We start from the raw sequence: 16,839 nt of genomic DNA on the forward strand, positions 1-16,839 counted from the left end.
AATCCTATAACAATGGATGAACCCTATCAATCAATGAATCCTACAAGAATCAGTGAATCCTATCACAATCAATCGTCCAACAATCAGTGAATCTTGTAACAATCAGTGTATCGTATTACAATTGATGAATCCTTTAACAATCAGTGAATCCTTAAAAAATAGTTGATACCTATAACAATCAGTGAATTCTATAACAATCAATGAATCGTATAACAATCAGTGAATCCAAAAACAATCAGTGAATCCGATAACAATCAGTGAATCCGATAACAATCAGTGAATCTTATAGCAATCAGTTAATCCTATAACAATCAGTGAATCCTATACGAATCAGAGAATCCTATAACAATCAATGAATCCTAAACAATCATTCAATCCTATAACAATCATTGAATCCTATAAGAATCTGTGAATCCTATAACAATGTGGGAAACCTATAACAATGGGTGAATGCTATAACAATCAGTGAATCCTATAACAATCAGTTTATCCTCGAATAATCATTGAATCCTATAACAATGAGTAAATTCTATAACAATCAGTGAATCCTATAACAATCAGTGAATCTTTTAACAATCGGTGAATCCTATAACAATCGGTGAACCCAATAATAATCATTGAATCCTGTAACAATCAGAGAATCCTATAACAATGTGTGAATCCTACAACAATGGATGCATCCTATATCAATCAGTGAATCCTATAACAATCAGTGAATCTTATAACAATCAGTGATTCCGATAACAATCAGTGAATCATATAACTAGCAGTGAATCCTATGACAATGAGTGAATCCTATAACAATCATTGAATCCTATAAGAATCTGTGAATCCTATAACAATGTATGAATCCTATAACAATGGGTGAATCCTAGAACAATCAGTGAATCCTGTATCAATCAGTGAATCCCATAACCATCAGTGAAACTGATAACAATTAGTGAATCCTTGAACAATCACTGAATCCTATAACAATGGATGAATCTTTTAAGTATCAGTGAATCCTATAACAATCAGTGAATCCGATCACAATTCGTGAATCATATAACAAACAGTGAATCCTATAACAATGTGTGAATCCTATAACAATCAATGAATCTTATAACAATCATTCAATCCTATAACCATCGGTGAATCCAATAACAATCAGCGAATTCTATAACAATCAGTGAATCCTATTACGATCACTAAATTATTTAACAATTCGTGCATCCTATAACAATCAGTGAATGCTAGAACAATGTGTGAATCCTATAAATATGTGTGAATCCTATAACAAGCAGTGAATCCTTGAACAATCACTGAATCCTATAACAATGGATGAATCTTTTAACAATCAGTGAATCCTATAACAATCAGTGAATCCGATCACAATTCGTGAATCATACAACAAACAGTGAATCCTATAACAATGGGTGAATCCTATAATAATCAATGAATCCTATACAATCAGTGAATTCTATTACAATCAGTGATTCCTAAAATAATCAGTGAATCTTAAATCGATGGGTGTATCCTATAATAATCAGTGATTCCCATAAGAATCAGTGAATGCTATAACAATCAGTGAATCCTATAGCAATCAGTGATTCATATAACAATCAGTGAATCCTATAATAATCAGTGAACCCTATAACAATTACTGAACCGTATAACATTCAGTAAATCCTATAAAAATCTCTGAACCCTAAAACAAGGAGCGAAACCTATAAAAATGAGTGAACCCTATTATAATCAGTGAATCATATATCAATCAGTTAATCATATAACAATGGTTCAATCATACAACAATCAGCAAATCGTGTAGCCATCAGTGAATCCTATAATAATCAGTGAATCCTATAACAATGGGTGAATCCTGTAACAATGGGTGATTCCAATAACAATCAGTCAATCCTTTAACAATCAGTGAATCCGATAACAATCATTGACTCCAATCCTATAACAATCAGTGAATTTTATAACAATCACTGAAGCCTATAACATTCAGTGAATCCTATAACAATGAGTGAATCCTAAAATAATTATGAGAATTGCATAACAATGAATGCATCCTATATCAGTTAATCCTAAGACAATCAAGTAAATCCAAAACAATTACTGAACCCGAGAAGAAGTGGTGCATCCTATAACAATCAGAGAATGAACAAACAATCAGTAAATCCTATAACAATCGGTGAAGTCTACAACAATCAATGACTCCTATAACAATCAGTGAGATCTATAACATTCAGTCAACCCCATAAAAAAATCTGTGAATCATAACAATCAGTGAATCCTATAATAATCACTTAATCCTATGAAAATCAGTGTATATAACAACCAGTTATTCATAAAACAATCGGTGAATCCTATAACAATGAGAGAATCCGATAACAATGGGTGAATCCTATAACAATCAATGGTTTCTATAACAATCAGTTAATCCAATAACACTCAGTGAATGCTATGACAGTCAGTGAATCCTATAACAACTAGTGAATCCTATCACAATGGGTCAATCCTATAACAATCAATGAATCCTATAACAATCCATGAATCCTATTACAATCAGTGAATTCTATAACAATGTATGAATTCTATAATGATGGGTGCATTCTAAAACAATCAGTGAATCCTATAACAATCAGTGAATCCTATATGAATCAGTGAATCCTATAACAATCAATGAATCCTAGAACAATCAGTGAATCCTATAACAATCATTGAATCCTATAAGAAACTGTGAATCCTATAACAATGTGGGAAACCTATAACAATCGGTGAATGCTATAACAATCAGTGAATCCTATAACAATCAGTGTATCCTTTAATAAATAATCATTGAATCCTATAGTAATGGGTGAATTCTATAACAATCAGTGAATCCTTGAACAATCACTGAATCCTATAACAATGGATGAACCCTTTAACAATCAGTGAATCCTATAACAATCAGTGAATCCGATCACAATTCGTGAATCATATAACAAATAGTGAATCCTATAACAATGTGTGAATCCTATAACAATCAGTGAATCTTATAACAATCATTCAATCCTATAACAATTGGTGAATCCTATGACAATCAGGGAATTCTATAAGAATCAGTGAATCCTATAACAATGTGTGAATCCTATAACAATGGGTGAATCCTATAACAATCATTGAATCCTGTAACAATGTGTGAATTGCATAACAATGGATGAATCCTATGACAATCAGTGAATCCTATAACCATCGGTGAATCCAATAACAATCAGCGAATTCTATAACAATCAGTGAATCCTATTATGATCAGTAAATTCTTTAACAATTCGTGCATCCTATAACAATCAGTGAATCCTAGAACAATGTGTGAATCCTATAACAATGTGTGAATCCTATAACAATCAGTGAATCCTTGAACAATCACTGAATCCTATAACAATGGATGAATTCTTTAACAATCAGTGAATCCTATAACAATCAGTGAATCCGATCACAATTTGTGAATCATATAACAAACAGTGAATCCTATAACAATGGGTGAATCCTATAATAATCAATGAATCCTATAACAATCCGTGAGTCCTATTACAATCAGTGTATTCTATAACAATCAGTGAATCCTACAACAATGTGTGAATTCTTTAACAATGGGTGCATTCTATAACAATCAGTGTATCCTATAACAATCAGTGAATCTTATAGCAATCATTCAATCCTATAACAATCACTGAAGCGTATAACATTGGGTGAATCCTATAACAATGAGTGAATCCTATAACAATCAATGAATCCTATACAATCAGTGAATTCTATTACAATCAGTGATTCCTAAAATAATCAGTGAATCCTAAATCGATGGGTGTATCCTATAATAATCAGTGATTCCCATAAGAATCAGTGAATGCTATAACAATCAGTGAATCCTGTAGCAATCAGTGATTCATATAACAATCAGTGAATCCTATAATAATCAGTGAACCCTATAACAATTACTGAACCGTATAACATTCAGTGAATCCTATAAAAAATCTCTGAATCCTTTAACAATGAGCGAAACCTATAAAAATTAGTGAACCCTATTATAATCAGTGAATCCTATAACAATCAGTAAATCATATAACAATAGTTCAATCATACAACAATCAGCAAATCGTGTAGCCATCAGTGAATCCTATAATAATCAGTGAATCCTATAACAATGGGTGAATCCTGTAACAATGGGTGATTCCAATAACAATCAGTCAATCCTTTAACAATCAGTGAATCCGATAACAATCATTGACTCCTATTAGAAATAGTAAATCCTATAACAATCAGTGAATTCTATAACAATCACTGAAGCCTATAATATTGGGTGAATCCTATAACAATGAGTGAATCCTAAAATAATTGTGAGAATCGCATAACAATGAATGAATCCTATATCAGTGAATCCTAAGACAATCAAGTAAATCCAAAACAATTACTGAATCCTATAAGAAGTGGTGCATCCTATAACAATCAGAGAATGAAAAAACAATCAGTAAATCCTATAACAATCAGTGAAGTCTACAACAATCAATGACTCCTATAACAATCAGTGAGACCTATAACATTCAGTCAACCCCATAAAAAAATCAGTGAATCATAACAATCAGTGAATCCTATAATAATCACTTAATCCTATGAAAATCAGTGTATATAACAACCAGTTATTCATAAAACAATCGGTGAATCCTATAACAATGAGAGAATCCGATAACAATGGGTGAATCCTATAACAATCAATGGTTTCTATAACAATCAGTTAATCCAATAACACTCAGTGAATGCTATGACAGTCAGTGAATCCTATAACAACTAGTGAATCCTATAACAATGGGTCAATCCTATAACAATCAATGAATCCTATAACAATCCGTGAGTCCTATTACAATCAGTGAATTCTATAACAATGTGTGAATTCTATAACAATGGGTGCATCCTAAAACAATCAGTGTATCCTATAACAATCAGTGAATCTTATCGCAATCAGTGAATCCTATAACAATCAGTGAATCCTATATGAATCAGGGAATCCTATAACAATCAATGAATCCTAGAACAATCAGTGAATCCTATAACAATCATTGAATCCTATAAGAAACTGTGAATCCTATATCAATATGGGAAACCTATAACAATCAGTGAATGCTATAACAATCAGTGAATCCTATAACAATCAGTGTATCCTTTAATAAATAATCATTGAATCCTATAGCAATGGGTGAATTCTATAACAATCAATGAATCCTTGAACAATCACTGAATCCTATAACAATGGATGAATCATTTAACAATCAGTGAATCTATAACAATCAGTGAATCCGATCACAATTCGTGAATCATATAACAAACAGTGAATCCCATAACAATGTGTGAATCCTATAACAATCAGTGAATCTTATAACAATCATTCAATCCTATAACATTTGGTGAATCCTATGACAATCAATGACTCCTATAACAATCAGTGAGACCTGTAACATTCAGTCAACCACAAAAAAAAATCAGTGAATCATAACAATCAGTGAAACCTATAATAATCACTTAATCCTATGAAAATCAGTGTATATAACAACCAGTTATTCATAAAACAATCGGTGAATCCTATAACAATGAGAGAATCCGATAACAATGGGTGAATCCTATAACAATCAATGGTTTCTACAACAGTCAGTTAATCTTATAACACTCAGTGAATGCTATGATAGTCAATGAATCCTATAACAACTAGTGAATCCTATAACAATGGGTCAATCCTATAACAATCAGTGAATCCTATAACAATCAGTAAATCATATAACAATGGTTCAATCATACAACAATCAGCAAATTGTGTAGCCATCAGTGAATCCTATAATAATCAGTGAATCCTATAACAATGGGTGAACCTGTAACAATGGGTGATTCCAATAACAATCAGTCAATCCTTTAACAATCAGTGAATCCGATAACCATCATTGACTCCTATTAGAAATAGTAAATCCTATAACAATCAGTGAATTCTATAACAATCACTGAAGCCTATAATATTGGGTGAATCCTATAACAATGAGTGAATCCTAAAATAATTATGAGAATCGCATAACAATGAATGAATCCTATATCAGTGAATCCTAAGACAATCAAGTAAATCCAAAACAATTACTGAATCCTATAAGAAGTGGTGCATCCTATAACAATCAGAGAATGAAAAAACAATCAGTAAATCCTATAACAATCGGTGAAGTCTACAACAATCAATGACTCCTATAACAATCAGTGAGACCTATAACATTCAGTCAACCCCATAAAAAAATCAGTGAATCATAACAATCAGTGAATCCTATAATAATCACTTAATCCTATGAAAATCAGTGTATATAACAACTAGTTATTCATAAAACAATCAGTGAATTCTATAACAATGTGTGAATTCTATAACAATGGGTGCATGCTAAAACAATCAGTGTATCCTATAACAATCAGTGAATCTTATAGCAATCAGTGAATCCTATAACAATCAGTGAATCCTATATGAATCAGGGAATCCTATAACAATCAATGAATCCTAGAACAATCAGTGAATCATATAACAATCATTGAATCCTATAAGAAACTGTGAATCCTATATCAATATGGGAAACCTATAACAATCAGTGAATGCTATAACAATCAGTGAATCCTATAACAATCAGTGTATCCTTTAATAAATAATCATTGAATCCTATAGCAATGGGTGAATTCTATAACAATCAGTGAATCCTTGAACAATCACTGAATCCTATAACAATGGATGAATCATTTAACAATCAGTGAATCCTATAACAATCAGTGAATCCGATCACAATTCGTGAATCATAAAACAAACAGTGAATCCTATAACAATGTGTGAATCCTATAACAATCAGTGAATCTTATAACAATCATTCAATCCTATAACAATTGGTGAATCCTATGACAATCAGTGAATTCTATAAGAATCAGTAAATCCTATAACAATGTGTGAATCCTATAACAATGGGTGAATCCTATAACAATCATTGAATCCTGTAACAATGTGTGAATTGCATAACAATGGATGAATCCTATGACAATCAGTGAATCCCATAACCATCGGTGAATCCAATAACAATCAGCGAATTCTATAACAATCAGTGAATTCTATTACGATCAGTAAATTCTTTAACAATTCGTGCATCCTATAACAATCAGTGAATCCTAGAACAATGTTTGAATCCTATAACAATGTGTGAATCCTATAACAATCAGTGAATCCTTGAACAATCACTGAATCCTATAACAATGGATGAATCCTTTAACAATCAGTGAATCCTATAACAATCAGTGAATCCGATCACAATTCGTGAATCATATAACAAACAGTGAATCCTATAACAATGGGTGAATCCTATAATAATCAATGAATCCTATAACAATCCGTGAATCCTATTACAATCAGTGTATTCTATAACAATCTGTGGATCCTACAACAATGTGTGAATTCTTTAACAATGGGTGCATCCTATAACAATCAGTGTATCCTATAACAATCAGTGAATCTTATAGCAATCATTGAATCCTATAACAATCACTGAAGCGTATAACATTGGGTGAATCCTATAACAATGAGTGAATCCTGTAACAATCAATGAATCCTATACAATCAGTGAATTCTATTACAATCAGTGATTCCTAAAATAATCAGTGAATCCTAAATCGATGGGTGTATCCTCTAATAATCAGTGATTCCCATAAGAATCATTGAATGCTATAACAATCAGTGAATCCTATAGCAATCAGTAATTCATATAACAATCAGTGAATCCTATAATAATCAGTGAACCCTATAACAATTACTGAACCGTATAACATTCAGTGAATCCTATAAAAATCTCTGAACCCTATAACAATGAGCGAAACCTATAAAAATGAGTGAACCCTATTATAATCAGTGAATCCTATAACAATCAGTTAATCATATAACAATGGTTCAATCATACAACAATCAGCAAATCGTGTAGCCATCAGTGAATCCGATAATAATCAGTCAAACCTATAACAATGGGTGAATCCTGTAACAATGGGTGATTCCAATAACAATCAGTCAATCCTTTAACAATCAGTGAATCCGATAACAATCATTGACTCCTATTAGAAATAGTAAATCATATAACAATCAGTGAATTCTATAACGATCACTGAAGCCTATAACATTGGCTGAATCCTATAACAATGAGTGAATCCTAAAATAATTATGAGAATCGCATAATAATGAATGCATCCTATATCAGTGAATCCTAAGACAATCAAGTAAATCCAAAACAATTACTGAATCCTATAAGAAGTGGTGCATCCTATAACAATCAGAGAATGAAAAAACAATCAGTAAATCCTATAACAATCGGTGAAGTCTACAACAATCAATGACTCCTATAACAATCAGTGAGACCTATAACATTCAGTCAACCCTATAAAAAAACCAGTGAATCATAACAATCAGTGAATCCTATAATAATCACTTAATCCTATGAAAATCAGTGTATATAACAACCAGTTATTCATAAAACAATCGGTGAATCCTATAACAATGAGAGAATCCGATAACAATGGGTGAATCCTATAACAATCAATGATTTCTATAACAATCAGTTAATCCAATAACACTCAGTGAATCCTATGACAGTCAGTGAATCCTATAACAACTAGTGGATCCTATAACAATGGGTTAATCCTATAACAATCAATGAATCCTATAACAATCCGTGAGTACTATTACAATCAGTGAATTCTGTAACAATGTGTGAATTCTATAACGATGGGTGCATCCTAAAACAATCAGTGTATCCTATAACAATCTGTGAATCTTATAGCAATCAGTGAATCCTATCACAATCAGTGAATCCTATATGAATCAGGGAATCCTATAACAATCAATGAATCCTAGAACAATTAGTGACTCCGAGAACAATCATTGAATCCTATAAGAAACTGTGAATCCTATAACAATGTGGGGAACCTATAACAATCGGTGAATGCTATAACAATCAGTGAATCCTATAACAATCAGTGTATCCTTTAATAAATAATCACTGAATCCTATATCAATGGGTGAATTCTATAACAATCAGTGAATCCTATAACAATCAGTGAATCCTATAACAATCAGTGAATCCTTTAAAAATCAATGAATCTGATAACAATCAGTAAATCCTATAACAATTAGAGATTCCTAAAATAATCAGAGAATCGTACAACAATCATTCAATCCTAAAACAATCAGTGAATCCTGTAACAATCTTTGAGTCCCATAGCAATCAGTGAATACTACAACAATCATCGAATCCTATAACAATCAATGAATCCTATACCAATGTGGGAAACCTGTAACAATGAGTGAATTCTATAACAATCAATCAATCATATAACAATCAATGATTCCTACAGCAATCAGTGAACCTGTGACAGTGAAACCTTTAACAATAAGTGAATCCTATAACAATCAGTGACTCCTTTAACAATCAGTGAATCCTACAACTTTCAGTGAAACCTACAATAATCAGTGAATTCTTTAACAACCATTGAATCCTATAACAATGAGTCAATTCTATACCCATCAGAGAATGCTATAACAATCAGTGAATCCTATAACATTCAGTGTATCCTTTAATAAATAATCATTGAATCCTATAGCAGTGGGTGAATTCTATAACAATCAGTGAATCCTATAACTATCAGTGAATCCTATAACAATCAGTGAATCCTTTAAAAATCAATGAATCTGATAACAATCAGTAAATCCTATAACAATCAGAGATTCCTATAATAATCAGAGAATCGTACAACAATCATTCAATCCTAAAACAATCAGTGAATCCTGTAACAATCTTTGAGTCCCATAGCAATCAGTGAATACTACAACAATCATCGAATCCTATAACAATCAATGAATCCTATACCAATATGGGAAACCTGTAACAATGAGTGAATCCTATAAGAATCAATCAATCATATAACAATCAGTGATTCCTACAATAATCAGTGAACCTGTGACAGTGAAACCTTTAACAATCAGTGAATCCTATAACAATCAGTGAGTCCTTTAACAATCAGTGAATCCTACAACTTTCAGTGAAACCTACAATAATCAGTGAATTCTTTAACAACCATTGAATCCTATAACAATGAGGCAATTCTATACCCATCAGAGAATGCTATAACAATCAGTGAATCCTATAAAATGAGTGATTCCTACAACAATCACTGAATCCTATAACAATCAGGGTATCCTATAGCAATTGCTGAATCCTTTAACAATCAGTGAATCCTAGAAAAATAAGTGAATCCTATAACAATCATTGAATCCTATACCAATGTGGGAAAACTACAACAATGTGTGAATCCTATTACAAACAGTGTATCCTATAGCAATTGGTGAATCCTTTAACAATGAGTGAATTCTATAACAATCAGTGAATCCTATAACAACCTTTGAAGCCTATAACAATGGGTGAATCCTGTAACAATAAGTGAATCCTATAATAATTATTGAATCCTATAACAATCAGTGAATCCTATATCAATCAGAGAAACTTAGAACAATCAGTGAATCCTGTAACAATGGGTGAATCATATAACAAACAGTGAACCTGTGACAATCAGTGAAACTTTTAACAATCAGTGAATCCTATAACAATCAGTGACTCCTTTAACAATCAGTGAATCCGACAATTTCAGTGAAACCTACAATTATCAGTGAATTCTTTAACAATCAGTGAATCCTATTACAATCAGTGAATCCATTAACAATCAGTGAATCCTACAATTTCAGTGAAACCTACAATTATCAGTGAATTCTTTAACAATCAGTGAATCCTATTACAATCAGTGAATCCATTAACAATCAGTGAATCCTAAAACAATAGGTGAATCCTATAGCAATCAGTGAATCCTATGACAATCAGTAAATCCCATAACAATCAGTGAATCCCATAACAATCAGTGAAATCAGTCACAAACAGTGAATCCTATAACAATCGGCAAATCCTTTAACAATGTGTGAATCGGAAACAATCAGTGAATACTGCAACAATCAATCAGTCCAGGAAATCAAGTAACAAAGAGTGAATCCTAGAACAATCAGTGAATATGTTTTCAATCAATGAAGCTTATAACAATCAATAAATCCTATAACAATGAGTGGATCCTATAACAATCAGTGAATCCTATAACAATGAGTGAATCCTATAACAATCAGTTAATCTGATAACAATCAGTGAATCCTATAACAATCAGTGAAGCCTATAACAATGGCAGAATCCGATAACAATGAATGAATCCTATAATAATTATTCAATTCTATAACAATCAGTGAATCCTATGACAATCTGTGAATCCCATAACAACCAGTGAATCCTATAACTATGGCTGAATCCTATAACAGTCAGTGCATCGTAAAACAATCAGTGAATTCTATAATAAGTGAATCCTATTACAAACACTGATTCCTAAATCAATCAGTGAATCCTAAAACAATGGGTGTATCTTATAACAATCAATGATTCCCATAAGAATCAGTGAGTGCCATAACAATCAGTGAATCCTATAGCAATCAGCCATTTGGATAACAATGAGTGAATCCTACAACAATCAGTGAACACTATAAAAATCAGTGAACCCTATAACATTCAGAGTCCTATAACAATCTCTGAATCCTATAACAATGAGTGAATCGTATAAAAATGAGTGAATCATACAACAATCAGTGACTCCTTTAACAATCAGTGAATCCTATAACATTTATTGAATCCTATAACATTCATTGAATTCTATAACAATCAGTGAATCGTGTAACAATCAGTGAATCCTATAATAATCAGTGAATCCTATAACAATGGGTGAATACTAAAACAATGGGTGAATCCTATAACAATCAGTCAATCCTTTAACAATCAGTGAATTCAATAACAATCATTGAATCCTATAACAATCACTGAAGCGTATAACATTGGGTGAATCCTATAACAATGAGTGAATCCTATAACAATCAATGAATCCTATACAATCAGTGAATCCTATTACAATCAGTGATTCCTTAAATAATCAGTGAATCCTAAATCGATGGGTGTAGCCCATAATAATCAGTGATTCCCATAAGAATCAGTGAATGCTATAACAATCAGTGAATCCTATAGCAATCAGTGATTCATATAACAAACAGTGACTCCTATAATAATCAGTGAACCCTATAACAATTACTGAACCGTATAACATTCAGTGAATCCTATAAAAATCTCTGAACCCTATAACAATGAGCGAAACCTATAAACATTAGTGAACCCTATTACAATCAGTGAATCCTTTAACAATCAGTGAATCCTATAACATTCATTGAATCCTATAACATTCATTGAATCCTATAACAATCAGTTAATCATATAACAATGGTTCAATCGTACAACAATCAGCAAATCGTGTAACCATCATTGAATCCTATAATAATCTGTGAATCCTATAACAATGGGTGAATCCTGTAACAATGGGTGATTCCAATAACAATCAGTCAATCCTTTAACAATCAGTGAATCCGATAACAATCATTGAATCCTATTACAAATAGTAAATCCTATAACAATCAGTGAATTCTATAACAATCACTGAAGACTATAACATTGGGTGAATCCTATAACAATGAGTGAATCCTAAAATAATTATTGAATCACATAACAATGAATGCATCCTATATCAGTGATTCCTATGACCATCAAGTAAATCCAAAACAATTACTGAATACTATAAGAAGTGGTGCATCCTATAACAATCAGAGAATGAATAAACAATCAGTAAATCCTATAACAATCGGTGAAGTCTACAACAATCAATGACTCCTATAACAATCAGTGAGACCTATAACACTCAGTCAACCCTTATAAAGAAATCAGTGAATCATAACAATCAGTGAATCCTATAATACTCACTTAATCCTATGCAAATCAGTGTATATAACAACCAGTGAATCCTAAAACAATCGGTGAATCCTATAACAATGAGAGAATCCGATAACAATGGGTGAATCCTATAACAATCAATGATTTCTATAACAATTAGTGAATCCAATAACACTCAGTGAATCCTATGACAGTCAGTGAATCCTATAACAACTAGTGAATCATATAACAATGGGTGAATTCTATAACAATGGGTGAATCCTATAACAATCGGTGAATCCTACAACAATCAGTGAATCCGATAACAATTCTTGAATGCTATAACAATCAGTGAATCCTTTAACAATCAGTGAAACCTATAACAATCATTCAAACCTATAACAATCATTGAGACCTATAACAATCAGTGAATCCTTTAATAATCAGTGAATCGTCCAACAATCAGTGAATCCTACAAGAATCAATGAATCCTATGAAAATCAACATATCCTATCACAATCAGTGAATCCTATAACAATCAGTGAATCTTATAACAATCATTCAATCCTATAACAATTGGTGAATCCTATGACAATCAGTGAATTCTATAAGAATCAGTGAATCCTATAACAATGTGTGAATTCTATAACACTGGGTGAATCCTAAAGCAATCATTGAATCCTGTAACAATTTATGAATTGCATAACAATGGATGAATCCTATGACAATCAGTGAATCCTATAAACAATCGGTGAATCCAATATCAATCAGCGAATTCTATAACAATCAGTGAATCCTATTACGATCAGTAAATTCTTTAATAATTCGTGCATCCTATAACAATGGATGAATCCTTTAACAATCAGTGAATCCTATAACAATCAGTGAATCCGATCACAATTTGTGAATCATATAACAAACAGTGAATCCTATAACAATGGTTGAATCCTATAACAATCAATGAATCCTATAACAATCCGTGAGTCCTATTACAATCAGTGAATTCTATAACAATCAGTGAATCCTACAACAATGTGTGAATTCTAGAACAATGGGTGCATCCTATAACAATCAGTGTATCCTATGACAGTCAGTGAATCTGATAGCAATCAGTGAAGCCTTTAACAATCAGTGAATCCTATATGAATCAGGGAATCCTATAACAATCAGTGTATCCTTTAATTATAATCATTGAATCCTATAGCAATGGGTGAATTCTATAACAATCAGTGAATCCTATAACAATCAGTGAATCCTTTAAAAATCAATGAATCTGATAACAATCAGTAAATCCTATAACAATCAGAGATTCCTATAATAATCAGAGAATCGTACAACAATCATTCAATCCTAAAACAATCAGTGAATCCTGTAACAATCTTTGAGTCCCTTAGCAATCAGTGAATCCTACAACAATCATCGAATCCTATAACAATCAGTGAATCCTATACCAATGTGGGAAACCTATAACAATGGGTGAATCCTATAACAATCAATCAATCATATAACAATCAGTGATTCCTATAACAATCAGTGAACCTGTGACAGTGACATTTTTAACAATCAGTGAATCCTATAACAATCAGTGACTACTTTAACAATCAGTGAATCCTACAACTTTCAGTGAAACCTACAATAATCAGTGAATTTTTTAACAACCATTGAATCCTATAACAATGATTCAATTCTATACCCATCAGAGAATCCGAGAACAATCAGTGAATCCTATAAAATGAGTGATTCCTATAACAATCACTGAATCCTACAACAATCAGTGTAGCCTATAGCAATTGCTGAATCCTTTAACAATCGGTGAATCCTAGAAAATTAAGTGAATCTTTTAACAATCATTGAATCCTATACCTATGTGGGAGAACTATAAGAATCTGTGAATCTTATAACAATCAGTGTATCCTATAGCAATTGGTGAATCCTTTAACAATGAGTGAATTCTATCACAATCAGTGAATCCTATAACTACCTTTGAAGTCTATAACAATGGGTGAATCCTGTAACAATAAGTGAATCCTATAATAATTATTGAATCCTATAACAATCAGGGAATCCTATAACAATCAGTGAAACTTATAACAATCAGTGAATCCTGTAACAATGGGTGAATCCTACAACAATCAATCAATCATATAACAATCAGTGAATCATATAACAATCAGTGAACCTGTGACAATCAGTGAAACTTTTAACAATCAGTGAATCCTATAACAATCAGTGACTCCTTTAACAATCAGTGAATCCAACAATTTCAGTGAAATCTACAATAATCAGTGAATTCTTTAACAATCAGTGAATCATATTACAATCAGTTAATCCAATAACAATCAGTGAATCCTAAAACAATAGGTGAATCCTACAACAACGGGTGAATCCTATAACAAAGGGTGAATCATATAATATAATAATCAATAAATCCTATAACAATCAGTGAATCCTATAACAATCAATGAATTGTATTACAATGAGTGAATCCTTTAACAATGCGTGAATCCTAAAACAATGGGTGAAGTCTATAACAATGGTGAATCTGAAACAATCAGTGAATCCTGTAAGAATCAGTGAATCCCATAGCAATCAGTGAATCATACAACAATCAGTGATTCTTATAACAACCAGTGAATCCTCTAACAATCAGTGTATCCTATAACAATGAGTGAATCCTATAACAATCAATTAATCCTGTCACAATGGGTGAATCCTATAACAATGAATGATTTCTTTAACAATCAGTGAATCCTATAACAACCAGTGAATCCTACAACAATCAGTCAATCCTATTATAATCAGTTGAACCTAAATCAATCAGTGAATCCGATAACAATCAGTGAATCATATTACATTTTTGAATCCTAAAGCAATCAGTGAATCCTGTAACAATGGGTGAATCCTATAACAATCAATCAATCATATAACAATCAGTGAATCCTATAACAATCAGTGAACCTGTGACAATCAGTGAAACTTTTAACAATCAGTGAATCCTATAACAATCAGTGATTCCTTTAACAATCAGTGAATTCAACAATTTCAGTGAAACCTACAATAATCAGTGAATTCTTTAACAATCAGTGAATTCTATTACAATCAGTGAATCCAATAATAATCAGTGAATCCTAAAACAATAGGTGAATCCTACAACAACGGGTGAATCCTATAACAAAGGGTGAATCATATAATATAATAGTCAATAAATCCTATAACAATCAATGAATCCTATAACAATCAATGAATTGTATTACAATGAGTGAATCCTATAACAATGCGTGAATCCTAAAACAATGGGTGAAGTCTATAACAATGGTCAATCCGAAACAATCAGTGAATCCTTTAAGAATCAGTGAATCCCATAGCAATCAGTGAATCATACAACAATCAGTGATTCCTATAACAACTAGTGAATCCTATAACAATCAGTGTATCCTATAACAATGAGTGAATCCTATAACAATCAATGAATCCTGTCACAATGGGTGAATCCTATAACAATGAATGATTTCTATAACAATCAGTGAATCCTATAACAATCAGTCGATCCTATTATAATCAGTCGAACCTAAAACAATCAGTGAATCCTATAATAATCAGTGAATCATATAACATTCATTGAATCCTAAAGCAATCAGTGAATCGTTTAACAATCAGTGAATCCAATAACAATCAGTAAATCCCATAACAATCGGTGAAGTCGATAACATTGGCTGAATCCGATCACAATCAACAAATCATATCACAATCAGTAAATCCTATAATAAGCGGTGAATACTACAACATTCGGTGAATCATATGACAATTAGTGAATCCTATAACAATCAAGTGTATCCTATAACAATCAGTGAATCCTATAACAGACATTGAATCCTATTGCAATCAGTCAATCCTATAACAATCGGTGAATCCGATAACAATGAGTGAATTCTATGACAATTGG

The sequence above is a fragment of the Pristiophorus japonicus genome, chromosome 10, assembly GCF_044704955.1.
Source record: "Pristiophorus japonicus isolate sPriJap1 chromosome 10, sPriJap1.hap1, whole genome shotgun sequence".
In the NCBI taxonomy this organism is placed as follows: domain Eukaryota; kingdom Metazoa; phylum Chordata; class Chondrichthyes; family Pristiophoridae; genus Pristiophorus; species Pristiophorus japonicus.